The 12160-nt window shown below is 44.9% G+C and overlaps 1 protein-coding gene across 1 annotated transcript in view; it reads left to right on the forward strand.

Moving 5' to 3' along the window:
- The window catches only part of dgkzb (diacylglycerol kinase, zeta b), a 48816-nt gene continuing 36656 nt past the window's right edge, over positions 1-12160 (forward strand). The window contains 1 exon segment of the mRNA XM_080760877.1: positions 1-208. The gene's annotated coding sequence lies outside the window, so the exon portion shown is untranslated.

Raw genomic sequence — 12160 nt, forward strand, 5'->3', positions numbered from 1 at the left:
GACCGAGTAGGAGTCATATTTCGGTGGGTCACCAGTTTCGGTATAACACTCTAGAGGTAGAGAAGTGGAAGTGAAGAGTGATGAATGGCGAAAAACAAGCAAGGTGTGTTGACGCCCGGAAGAAGAAGGGATTCACCATGAACTTTACCGCAGGCTATCGAGAGACGAAAACAGCCGACAACATGTCGATAAATCAGCAGCCCTACATGTGAGTTTCAAATTAATCTGTCATTTCACTCTTGTTAAACGTTCAACAACACGTTTTTAGGATACAGGTTCTGGTTTGTTAATGTTGAACGCATACAACCGAATGACCAAAGTATATGCCTCACCCGAATGTGTCTCTTGTCTTGCCCACGAGAACCGATAGTTGAGACGTTGGTATTTATAGGCTACTGTGGGTCGTTTTTATCACGTGTTTGTCAGTACAAATAGGACTACGTCTACGAGGCATGAAAGCCTGAAGAACACAACTTTTGTTGTTGTTGTTGTTGTTGTTACCCCTAACTTCCTCGAGTTTAGGGGACTGTTGTTGGGGTGCTTGTGTGACCAATCAGGTTATAGTGTTGGTCTGACAGGTGCTACAGTACGTCATAATGGTGTGTCGTTTCTCTTGTGACCTTAACTTGATTTAACAGCATCTGGTCTTCTGGTGGTCTTTCAATCTCTGCTCGGTCACTGTCCAGCATCATCATCTCCTCTCTCCCCTAATAACATCCTCTCTGAGTCTGTCCCAGGCCTCATTATTATTATTATTACTACACATAATGTCATTACAGAGGTGTGTTCTGGCTGGGTAACTTTCTTCAGGAGTCCTCCAGATGGGTCTGCTCTCTGAGCGCTCTCCTCTGATCAGCAGCTCTGCTCTGGGATACCACACCCGCTCAAATGACGAAAATGATACGCCAGGCTCATCTTGCTGTGGCTTTGTGTGACAGAGTCTTGTGTCTGTGGCCGAGTTGAAAAGCACTGAAAGTGTTTGATCCTGCATGGCAGTGATGGCACATCAAAAGCAATGAGAGGAGAGTGCTTTATAATTGTTTTCTCTCTTTAACACAGTGGTGTCTGCCTCTGGTTACCTTTTGCTTTAGTAGAGCCTTTAGTGTTGCTGATCTAGTAGTAGGCACTGAAAGTTCTGATTTGCTCCTGATGGATAAGACTGTCAACTCGTATGCAAATCACGAGGTAAGCTCTCCCCAGAGCCAAAGGATAATATCGGAGACGGAGACGGTAATGAATTATATTAGCATGTTTACTTCAGCTTACTTTTAAAAACATGATGGCACGCAACAACCCACAACATACCCGCACAATACGTTATACCACCCACACACACACACACACACACACACACACACACACACACGCGCGCACATACACACACGTGCGTTCACGGAGAACAGTGTATTTTACTTTCCCTCTCCACACGCATGAGCAAACTGACAGGCAATTCACCAGGTTAAGGTGCCGATACAGCATGTATTAGGCCTAGTAACAGAAAACTGTTTTGATTAAAATTATTATTATTTCCCCCCTCCTGTCCGAGGGGGGGGGGGGCTGTGCCCGTACTTCCCTAGAGCCCCCAAAAACAAACAAACACAGAAAAATAGCAGACACTAATATTGAGGCTGATAAATGGTATCTCACTCCTGATTGAATGATTTATTTTTTTATTCACATGTCCAGCTTTTTGTGTGTGCGCACAAACATTACATCTCATTGACAATGAATGGACAATTTTGAGTGTTTGCGTAAACAAACATTGCGTAACACAAACATTGAAGACGAAGGTGAGAACGCAAATTCTGAATGGCCGAAATCATGAGATGATGTACCATGATAAGATTGCCACTCACTTCACACTGGTGTGATGATTTCTTTAAAAAAAATTATTCCACATCTTTGCAGTGACACATTGCATACATACATTATACATAGGTACATGGTACATACATATCATATAAATTACCAGTAGGTGCTTGTTTGTTGATTTCTTCTCATTTTTTAAAACCCACCAGTTTTCTCCCTGCTCCCAAGTACCCCCCCCCCCCTCCCACCCATAAAAAGAAGAGTAACCGATAAAGGGAAAAAGAGAAGAAGAATTAAAAAGAAGCAAGGAGAAAAAAAAGAGGGAAAGAGAGAGACAAGGGGAAGACAGGGTGAAAACAGCATGTTGACTCGTATCGGCCTCGGATGGCATATGCTCCTTGTGAATTGTAACAATGATGTAACAAAGTCTGCACCCTCGGGTGACCTATACACTTATCTAATCCAATGAGATAGCTTGAAGTGAATCAAAGTGAGAGATGAGAGGCTGCCAATGTTTATAAAGGTTTTCAACAGAGCCGCGGACAGCACATTTAATCTTTTCTAGTTTCAGAAATGACATTAGGTCCCGTAACCTGCAGGATGTGTTTGAGGGAGGTAGATGTTTTTTTCCATAGCAGTAGAATACGGCGGTGAGAAATTAAAGAAGCCAATTAAACTATATATTTTTGTCTTGTTCAGTCGGGTTCCCTCTTCAGGGACACCGAAAATAGCAATGCAAGGTGAAGGATCCACATTCAATCCTATAATTTCAGAGAGAACACTAAAGAAATGTCAGCAGGCGCCAGGCTTGGGCATGACCAAAACATATGAGTCAAATCTGCTGGTGCCTGAGAGAGCATCTATCACAGGAGATCTGGGTATATTCTCGATAGTCTGGCTTTGCTATAATGTATCCTGTGAAGTACTTTAAAATGGATGAGACTACGTCTCGCACAGGAAGAGGTTGAGTTAATTGTACTTATATAGACTATATAGAAGTCTCCTAGGCCAGAAAGCCCTTGTCTAGACCAGGTGGAGACTCTTCTGGCCCTGAACCTTATGTTACACAAAATATACGAAAAACTGGAATTTTGTTTTAGGAAAGGTATTTTTGCTTTAGCAGAATTTTTATGCAAAGCGTGGGAAAAAAGGCAGAAGGTTTTGTTTGTGTAAAAAAAGAAAAAGAAAAACTGTTTCTTGTACACAATGCAATATTGAAGCAATGATTTGTATGGTGTGTCCTATAAGTCCATGTGGGCTGGGCGCCTTGGGTGCATGACACAGAAATAAAGAATCTATCTATCTTCTATCAGTTTTGCCCGGTTGAAATTTAGGGTTGTTACATACCGGTGTAGCTAAAGACATAGAGTTCCAAACAAAATGTTGTCTAATTTATTGCCAAATGTTGAAGGTGGATATAACAAAAGGATTAGAAGAGTGCTGCCTAGGTTTAAGTGGAAGACTGCAGCCAGCTGTCCTCTGTATCTGAAATCCAGAGTGCAATCTTGTACATATTTGCTGCCCAATAGTAAAACTGAAAGTTAGGTAAACCAAGTCCACCGTTCGATCTCTCCCTTTTTGGCGGTTTACATATTCTTGGGGTTTTTCCATTCCAAATAAAATTCAAAATTAGTGAGTCCAGTTTTCGAAAAAAGCGGGTGTGATTTAAAATTTACTAAAGAGCTGGAGAGAGATGGTGATGATTACTATTAGAATATAGCTTTACATTTTTGGGTTAATTAACACCAAAAATATATCCTACAGCTGTGATTTAATACATTTCAAGATTCTAGATGAAAGATGAAAGATTTTCAATTTGTCCTTACACGAGGGTATTGTCAAATATAGAGTAAAATCATTGGATTTCAAGTCAACATTGTAGCTGCAGTAACAACATGACGCGATGGAGTACTGTCCATGTTTAACACATTAAACATACTGACAGTGAATGAGTGAGTAGTGTTTTATGTGCATCACATTGTGACCCAAATGTGAGCTTAGATAGGATATTTTTGGTTACTTTTGTGTGGCACTGTCATCATATGAAGTATAAAATAGGCAATGGGGGGGGGGGGGGGGGGGGGGATAAATAAATGAAATATGGAGATACAAGGTTTCTGCCCGACAGCAGCGTTCTCTTCTCTAAATGGCTGTTTATAGTTTGAACAACTTAATTAATCAACGTTGGGTCAGTGTTGGTTATGATGGGTATTAAGTCATTTCTTCTCTGTAACCCCCGTCAATCTGGGACAGGTTAGTTACCATGACAACCTGTAATCCTTGTTGTGCACACAGAGTGGAACTAGGGCACGTCATAATCATAATCATCAGTGTCTTCTTCATCACTAGCAGCAGGTCTTGATCTCACGAATAAACTACTGTCGTGACTCGTTAGTTTTTTGTGTGTGTGTGTGTGTGTGTGAAAGCTCAGAGGAAGAGAGGAGATATTAACCATTACATTATCAAAAGGGTGATTTCTGTCGCATTGTGAGCTATTTACAAAATATGTTTATACATTTGAACACTTGAAATCGGACATTCTGCATAAGGAGTACTTTTACTTTTTGTACATTTTGATGTGAATACTTTTGTACTTCAAGTACATCTTGAATTCCAGACTTTTACTTGTAACGGAGTGGTTCTATATTGCAGTATTGATACTTTTACTTACATTTGAGTACTTTTTTCCACCACTGCCCCAGGAGTCAGTCTATAATATGGTCTGGTCTGACCCTTTCTTTGTAGGTAGCAAGTTACCTGGTCTGACACTACAAGGGAGCCCCCAGGGGGTGACTGTCAGTACTGCGAGGTGAAAGAGACTTGAGATCCCAGTGGTGATTGTGAATTTTTTAATTGGCTGTCTAAAATAACAGCAAGGCTGAACTCGGGCGGGGGGAGGGGGGGGGGAGGGGGGGAGAGGGGAGGGGAGGGGAGGGGAGGGGGGGGGGGAGCCCAGGGGACAGATGGATCACCGCTGTTTCCGGTCTCACTCACCGGCACGTCGTCCGTGCAGGCGTGCAAAAAAACGCCCTCTGCTTTTACCGCAGTATGCTGCTGCTCCTCTCTGGCTTTTCTCTGGTGGTGTAGGCAGGACGTTTATACCATTCTGACCTGAGATCAGATTCTAAAAAATGTCTTCTATATCCTTATCCTGCCATGCAGTTTTCTGAAAAAGCAATGTTTCTATGTCAGTCGTTCGTTCGATTTTTCAATAAATAGCAGACCTACAAGTTCGTAGAGCTTGTAGATCTGCTATTTTTTCAATAGCATAAAAGCATATCATAATGCATAACACCAAAAGGGGTTTCCGTCTAGAATGGGTTATATAAAGAGTGATGTGGGAGGGAGAGGCACGTTGCTGAGTGCAGCAGTAGAAATGTGAGAGGTTGAGCGACAGCGAAGGCAGGTCAGGATAAGAATGAAGCTCCAAATGTTAATGCGCTTCTCGGAGACTCGGTTACATCGGCTGTATTGGACACGGAGGCCCTGACCTCTTCTCCTAGCAGCTATCATCATCATCGCGTAAGTTGTCAGTCAAGGTTAAGACCTCCAGTCCACACTTTCACTCCTTCTCAGGTGATTTTACGATCTAATCCCACCCGAGTCTGAAAATACAAACAAATACAAAATACCCAGTGTTAATTTAACTCTGACAGTTACAAAATGGATACATTTTGAAATCCCCCTTTTGGGGTTTGGGGCGGCATGAAATATATCATCACATGAGCATCAAATTAACTCTCTGAAGATTTGACTGTGTCGAGCATTGGCCTTTATAAAACACAGTTTACAAAATCGTGATCTCTCGAGGAATACTTAAATGATATTAAATGGACACCCATAGAAGTCAAGTGGACTCCTCACCTGCAATTCATCCGAGTCGCCTGTAGGTGGTGACTGGTGAGATGCGGGAGTGCACACAAGCAGCAGCACTCTTTCTCAACCAATCGGTGAAGAGGAGCAGAGTGTAGGAGGGCCAGAGGGAAAGAGGGGGAGAGTGGCTGAGATAAAAGTATGTGGAGAAGGAGGGAGAGAGAGAGAGAGAGAGAGTGTGTGTGAGAGAGAGAGAGAGAGAGAGAGAAAGGCAGAGATGACTGAGAGAAGGGAAAGGAAGACGGGAAGCAACAGGTAGAGAGAGAGACGGTGAGAGAGAGGGACAGAGTGAGAGAGATGAGTGCGTGTCCGTCTTCTCCCCAAAGCTTTGTTTTGATCAAGTGTCCGTTTTGACACTTCCTGGATTGCTGGTTGAGAGCAGCGTGCCTAGTGGTGCTAGAGAGACAGAATGAGAATGTCATGCCGTGGAGAGATAGATGGAAAGAGGGGGGGGTAGAAGAAAGAGAGCCAGGGATAGAGACAAAGATAGACAAGTTAGGGGAGGGAGCAGGCTGATGGGGAAAGGAGGGCATGACAAAAATCTTAATGGAAAGAGGTTGGGTTTTAAAGGAAAGGAAGGAAGGAAGGACAAGTTAGGAGAAGCTCACAAACTCAAAGAGTCCAGGAGGAGAATGGTTGGTTCTGTTTTGAAGTCTCTGCGGCTGCGGTTCTGACTGTAGCAACCCCGAAACATCGGTACAGAAAACACGATCCGTTAAAGAGGAGGAGAAAGATTGAAGCCTAAAAGTAGTTTTACTTATTTGTCCTCAACCTCATCAGCCTCCTCCTATTCAGTCTGACCGGCAGGGTAAACTAGTTGGGGTTAAGTTATTAATAATACTAGATTCAGGTCACTAGGTTGGTAGCATCATTATTATTATTATTTGTGTTGTTGTTATTAACTACACTTGTTGTTATATTATCACCATTCACGAGGTTATGGTTTGTGTGATGTTGGTTTAAGTATCAGTGGTTGTAGTTGATAGCATGTCCTACAGCTGTTGACCACCGAGCAGGGTTAGGGTCAGAGGTCAGCAGTTTGGGTATAAGGGCGTGCAGAGCAGAAGGACCGTCGGACCGTCATGGAGGACCAGCAGGCTGAAGAGGACCAGAGAGCAGGAACACCACCTCCTGCTCCTGCTCCTCCCCAACCCAACAACAACACCTCCTCCTCACACGACAACGGAGAAGATGAACCTCTCTCCTCTTCACACGACGGAGAAGAGGAACCTCTCACTGACGCTTCTGCTGTCTGCTCCTCCTCATCGTCGTCCTCCTTGTCGTCCTCCGATGCCACCGTGCTGCCCTCGCCGGCCACACCGCCTTCCCCCAGCTGCCCCGTCGGGCACACCGGCCGGACGTTCGGCGGGCTCAAGATGTTCTGCAGGAGGTGAGCCCAAATCACATGTTCCACATCTATAGCAGTAGACGATGATGTTCAGATCCCAGATCAGCAACGTTGCGCTAAACCAATAGTAAGGTAAAGAGAGTAAAGAACCAAGAGGGAGACCAGAGACGAGAAGAGAGACTAGAGGGAGGCGATGAGGGGGCCGACAGAGCTGTTTTTATTTCTCACTGTACTTAGTGAGTACTTTATATGCATTATTAGCATATTTGTATTCTGTTGATCATTTTTTTATTTTTGTCTTTATGTAAAGCACTTTGTAACTTTATTGATAGTATCGGTTGGAGATTGACAGGAAACGGGGAGAAAGAGATGGGGAGTGACTGACATGCAGCAAAGGTCATCGGGATCTGGATTCGAATGTGTGACATGCTTGCGCCTGGACCGCTGGGCCAGCGGACGCCCCGATAAGTGCTTTATAAATTATTATGTTGTTTATAATCAGTACTAGTACTATTAGTATTTATTATAATTAAGAATAGGAGGAAAAGGGGAGGTAGAAGCAGGAGAGTTCAAGTGTCAGAGCCATATAGTTCACAGGCATTCTTGTGATCCTGAAAGATCATGGAAGGAGGAGCTGACAGTAAGATGTTTGTACGGTACGGTCCCACAGATGATTGTCATGACCTGGAGGTCAGTCACAGTTCGTGAAACCCCTGGATACAATCTATCTGAGTGCAGTGCTTTTTCCCAACGTCGGACGTCAACGCAAATGAACATCACGGTACTGCTAAGTGCCTGGATTATGTCTAAATATGGACATGCCTGATGTCACAATACTGACATCACAGCTGACTGACATCTCCCGGTGCTGAACATGCTCGCAAAACAATGATTTGTGATTTATACTGTACTGCATTTATATTTATATTTATATTTACAGATACCCAGTTCTAATATAGTTACTGATGAACAACAAGCTTTCAAAGCGGACAACCTGGTCACACATCACATAGCTTGTGTATATACAGTATGTAAAGCCCTAATTGCAAAACACCTTATTTGTGTCTTCTCTGGGCCAACACAGGCAAATACTGTATTTGTATGCACACTAGAGCGTACAATAAAAATGTTCAAAACAGTCATTTGCATCAAACTATAGCTCACTATAGGAGGAACTTCTGTACTAAGTCAGTGGAGCCCCACCAGATAAACTACAGTCTTCAACAGTCAACAGTTTTCTTTTTTCTCAACTCTTGTCTCTATTCTGCCTGTCTGTACATCAGGGATTCTCTTCTTTCTGAGTTACATACAGACCTGTAATCATCCATTTGGTAAGAATTAATAATAGGCTTGTTGTGTGTGCAACTGTGCATAACTGTAGTTCCCTTTTCTAGAAAGTGGCATTAACATTTTCTATACCGGGTATGTTTCCCAACCATACTGCAGCTTAATTTCATTGGCTCAGCAGCAAATTTGAACCGAAAATGTATGTGAAGGTTCAAATCCGCTGCTGAGCCAAACGTTTATGCTCCCTTCTGGAAAAGGGAACTATAGTTATGCACATAGTCTATTTAGCTGCAGACACCCAGGAACCCTGGGGGTCCGCTCAGACACCAGGCTGAGAAGTTGAACCAGGAACCCTGGGGGTCCGCTCAGACACCAGGCTGAGAACCAGTGCGTTACGTGATCTTTCTAATATGACGTACAGTAATCATGTTCACTGTGACCCTCTTTCCACCAGTTGGTTCCCAATGGGAACCCGGTTCAGTTCTTTTTGGTTCTTAGTCCATGAGCCAGAGCTCCAAAATCGGTGGGAAAAACTAGACCTATATTAAATTGTTTATACAAGTAAATTAATACATCCACAGTAGCTTTTTCATATCTTCGATTATTTTGCACATTTTCCTACATAATTTGCATATTTAAAAATGTAAAATTTGTAATACAATAAATCATTGTCTTCGTGTAAGTACTCAATTGGGGAGGTTTCATGGTGATAACAATCTAATATAGGTATGGTTTTGCCCACTGAATTGAATTCCTAATTAACCAATTTTGGAGCTCTGGCTCATGGACTAAGAACCAAAAAGAACTGAACCGTTTCCCATTGGGAACCAACCGGTGGAAAAGTGGCCTATATGTCTGAGCCAGACCTACTCCTGAAGCTTACTCTATATTTTTGGATTTAAGACTTAAGAAATAAGAGAGTAACATAACTGATTGGAATAAGACACCTGGGAGGTCTGCAAGCTAGTAAACAAAAAACCCCATAAGAGTTGTCCCAAATGGTTGTCTGTCAACATAGCGCAATACATGGCTAATTGTCATTTCTGACAATCATAATCATGTAACATTAGACTGTAATCTCACTGTATCACTTGATTTTAATATGGTGGCAACATGAATGGTATTCTACTGCTAAGTGCTCAGTGTCACTCTGTGTCAGATGTTTTTTTTTTAAATGTCAATATGAATGCAAGTGCATTTTGAAATTGAGGAGGAGGTTGTTAATCTCCCAGTGATCTCTTCCCCAGTACTCTAATTATAGCCGCTGTTAATGGATTGGAATAGAAATTAATTACAAGCGGTCATTTTTAGGGCCTAGTGGGAGCACTGTCCCTCTAGAGTGCAGAGAATTATATCTCCCTCCTCTCACAGGAGCGGAGTCGAGTCCAAGTCAACGAGGAGGGCACATTTGATATTTTAGTCGTTTATCTGACACACTTCCGCGCGGAGACCTGCGTCGACCGAGTGGGTTGGCGCTCGCTGTCTAGCTCAAGGACGAATGGCTCTGTTGGGGTAGAAACCGTGAATTTGCTGTTACTTAAACAGGACGATGAGTTTAATCCCTGCCAGCCAGCGAGTGGCTCCAGAGATGAAGCTTTCACCACAAGACTACTTAAAGGAAGTTGTTGTGTGATCTTTCAACCGCCATATTGGAGTATTATCTGGTGTGACTCTGATCCTCTGACACATACTGTTGTAATTTGTGTAATGGTCGTGATCTTGGAATCTATTACTTATTCATTTCTTCAATTCTTTATTCCTTTCCCCCCTTTCTCCCAATTTCGTCACCAATTCCTGATTGCATGTGTGTATTCTATTCCGTTCAGTGACTGTAGGAGTCGCTGCTAACTCCTACAGTTGGTGCTAGAGAGAGAGAGAGCACACATAAGAGATAGCCACGTGTCTCCTTCGATGCACGTGATGTCAAGGCCGCTTCTTTTCACCTGACAGCGAGAGGTTTCACCAGGAGGATACGTACGTAACACACGCAGAGGTACATGCTATTCTTCTCAGTTCCACAACCCCACTGTAGTACGCCTTGACCAACCTGTAGGAGTTGGAGTTGCTAGTGCAGCGTCAGAGAATGCCCCCCTCCCCGCACGGCTTCCAAACCGCAGCGTGAACGGGCCGATTTGTGGTGTTCATTGTGTTCAACGTTTACTAGTTATAGTTATACTATATTACAAAAAGCCTGTTTAGGCAGAAGATACTGTACTTTATGCTTCAGACTTCAATACTCTCTTGAAACCATAAATTGCTTGAGCTAGATGACTTATTTAAATGTGACGTATTGGGTCTCAGGATCAGTGCAGCCAGCTGTCCGCTGTGTCTAACTTGATTAGGGCAGCTGGCCGGATGTATGGCTGCTCCGTGATTATTTTTCAGTTATTATTTATAGTCGTACATGAATGAACGCAGCTTCTGGAACCTTCCTACACCTATACCTGCAGCCAAACAAGACATAGTGGAACTGTAGAATCAACAGTATATGGATTAAAGACAAGTTCTAAGTCGCCACGACGATTAATTAATTCATCATTTGGATTCCATCGTAATCGGCATGTCTTCTATGGAAGCATTTCACTCACCGAAAATAGGCTTACTATGTGTCAAAGTCATGCATTGTATTAAAGGGAAACTTCACCCTTTTTGCAAAAATATGTTAATAACGTTTAGAAGATTTAGAACACTTTCCTGGGGGTCTTTATGCGTGTAATATGTGGTTTTAGATTTTAGCCCAGTGTCTCTGATGTCATGGACACTGGGCTCACTTCCTTCCTGGACTACATGTTGTCTCAGTAAGACAGCCCTCCCCCTATCCACAAGGAGGAGCAGTGCACCAAAGCATTATGGGAATTGTAGTCTAGGAAGGAAGTGAGCCCAGTGTCCATGACATCAGAGACACCAGGCTCATAGCTAAAATCTAAAATATCTGAAGTGTCCCCCAGTGTCTCCCCAGTGCCTCCCCAGTGTCCGCCCAGTGCCTCCCCAGTGTCCGCCCAATGCCTCCCCAGTGTCCCCCTGAGTGTCTCCCCAGTGTCTCCCCAGTGCCTCCCCAGTGTCCCCCAGTGTCTCCCTAGTGCCTCCCCAGTGTCCCCCAGTGTCTCCCTAGTGCCTCCCCAGTGTCCGCCCAATGCCTCCCCAGTGTCCCCCTGAGTGTCTCCCCAGTGTCTCCCTAGTGCCTCCCCAGTGCCTCCCCAGTGTCCCCCAGTGTCTCCCTAGTGCCTCCCCAGTGCCTCCCCAGTGTCCGCCCAATGCCTCCCCAGTGTCCCCCTGAGTGCCTCCCCAGTGTCTCCCCAGTGCCTCCCCAGTGTCCCCCAGTGTCTCCCTAGTGCCTCCCCAGTGCCTCCCCAGTGTCCGCCCAGTGCCTCCCCAGTGTCCCCCTGAGTGCCTCCCCAGTGTCCCCCTGAGTGTCCCCCCAGTGCCTCCCCAGTGTCCGCCCAGTGTCTCCCCAGTGTCTCCCCAGTGTCTCCCCAGTGTCCGCCCAGTGCCTCCCCAGTGTCCCTCTGAGTGCCTCCCCAGTGTCCCTCTGAGTGCCTCCCCAGTGTCCCTCTGAGTGCCTCCCCAGTGTCTCCCCAGTGTCCGCCCAGTGCCTCCCCAGTGTCCCTCTGAGTGCCTCCCCAGTGTCTCCCCAGTGCCTCCCCAGTGTCCGCCCAGTGCCTCCCCAGTGTCTCCCCAGTGCCTCCCCAGTGTCCGCCCAGTGCCTCCCCAGTGTCCCTCTGAGTGCCTCCCCAGTGTCTCCCCAGTGTCCGCCCAGTGCCTCCCCAGTGTCTCCCCAGTGCCTCCCCAGTGTCCGCCCAGTGCCGCCCCAGTGTCCGCCCAGTGCCTCCCCAGTGTCCGCCC

The sequence above is a fragment of the Protomyctophum bolini genome, assembly GCF_963924005.1.
Source record: "Protomyctophum bolini genome assembly, chromosome: 4".
NCBI lineage: Eukaryota > Metazoa > Chordata > Actinopteri > Myctophiformes > Myctophidae > Protomyctophum > Protomyctophum bolini.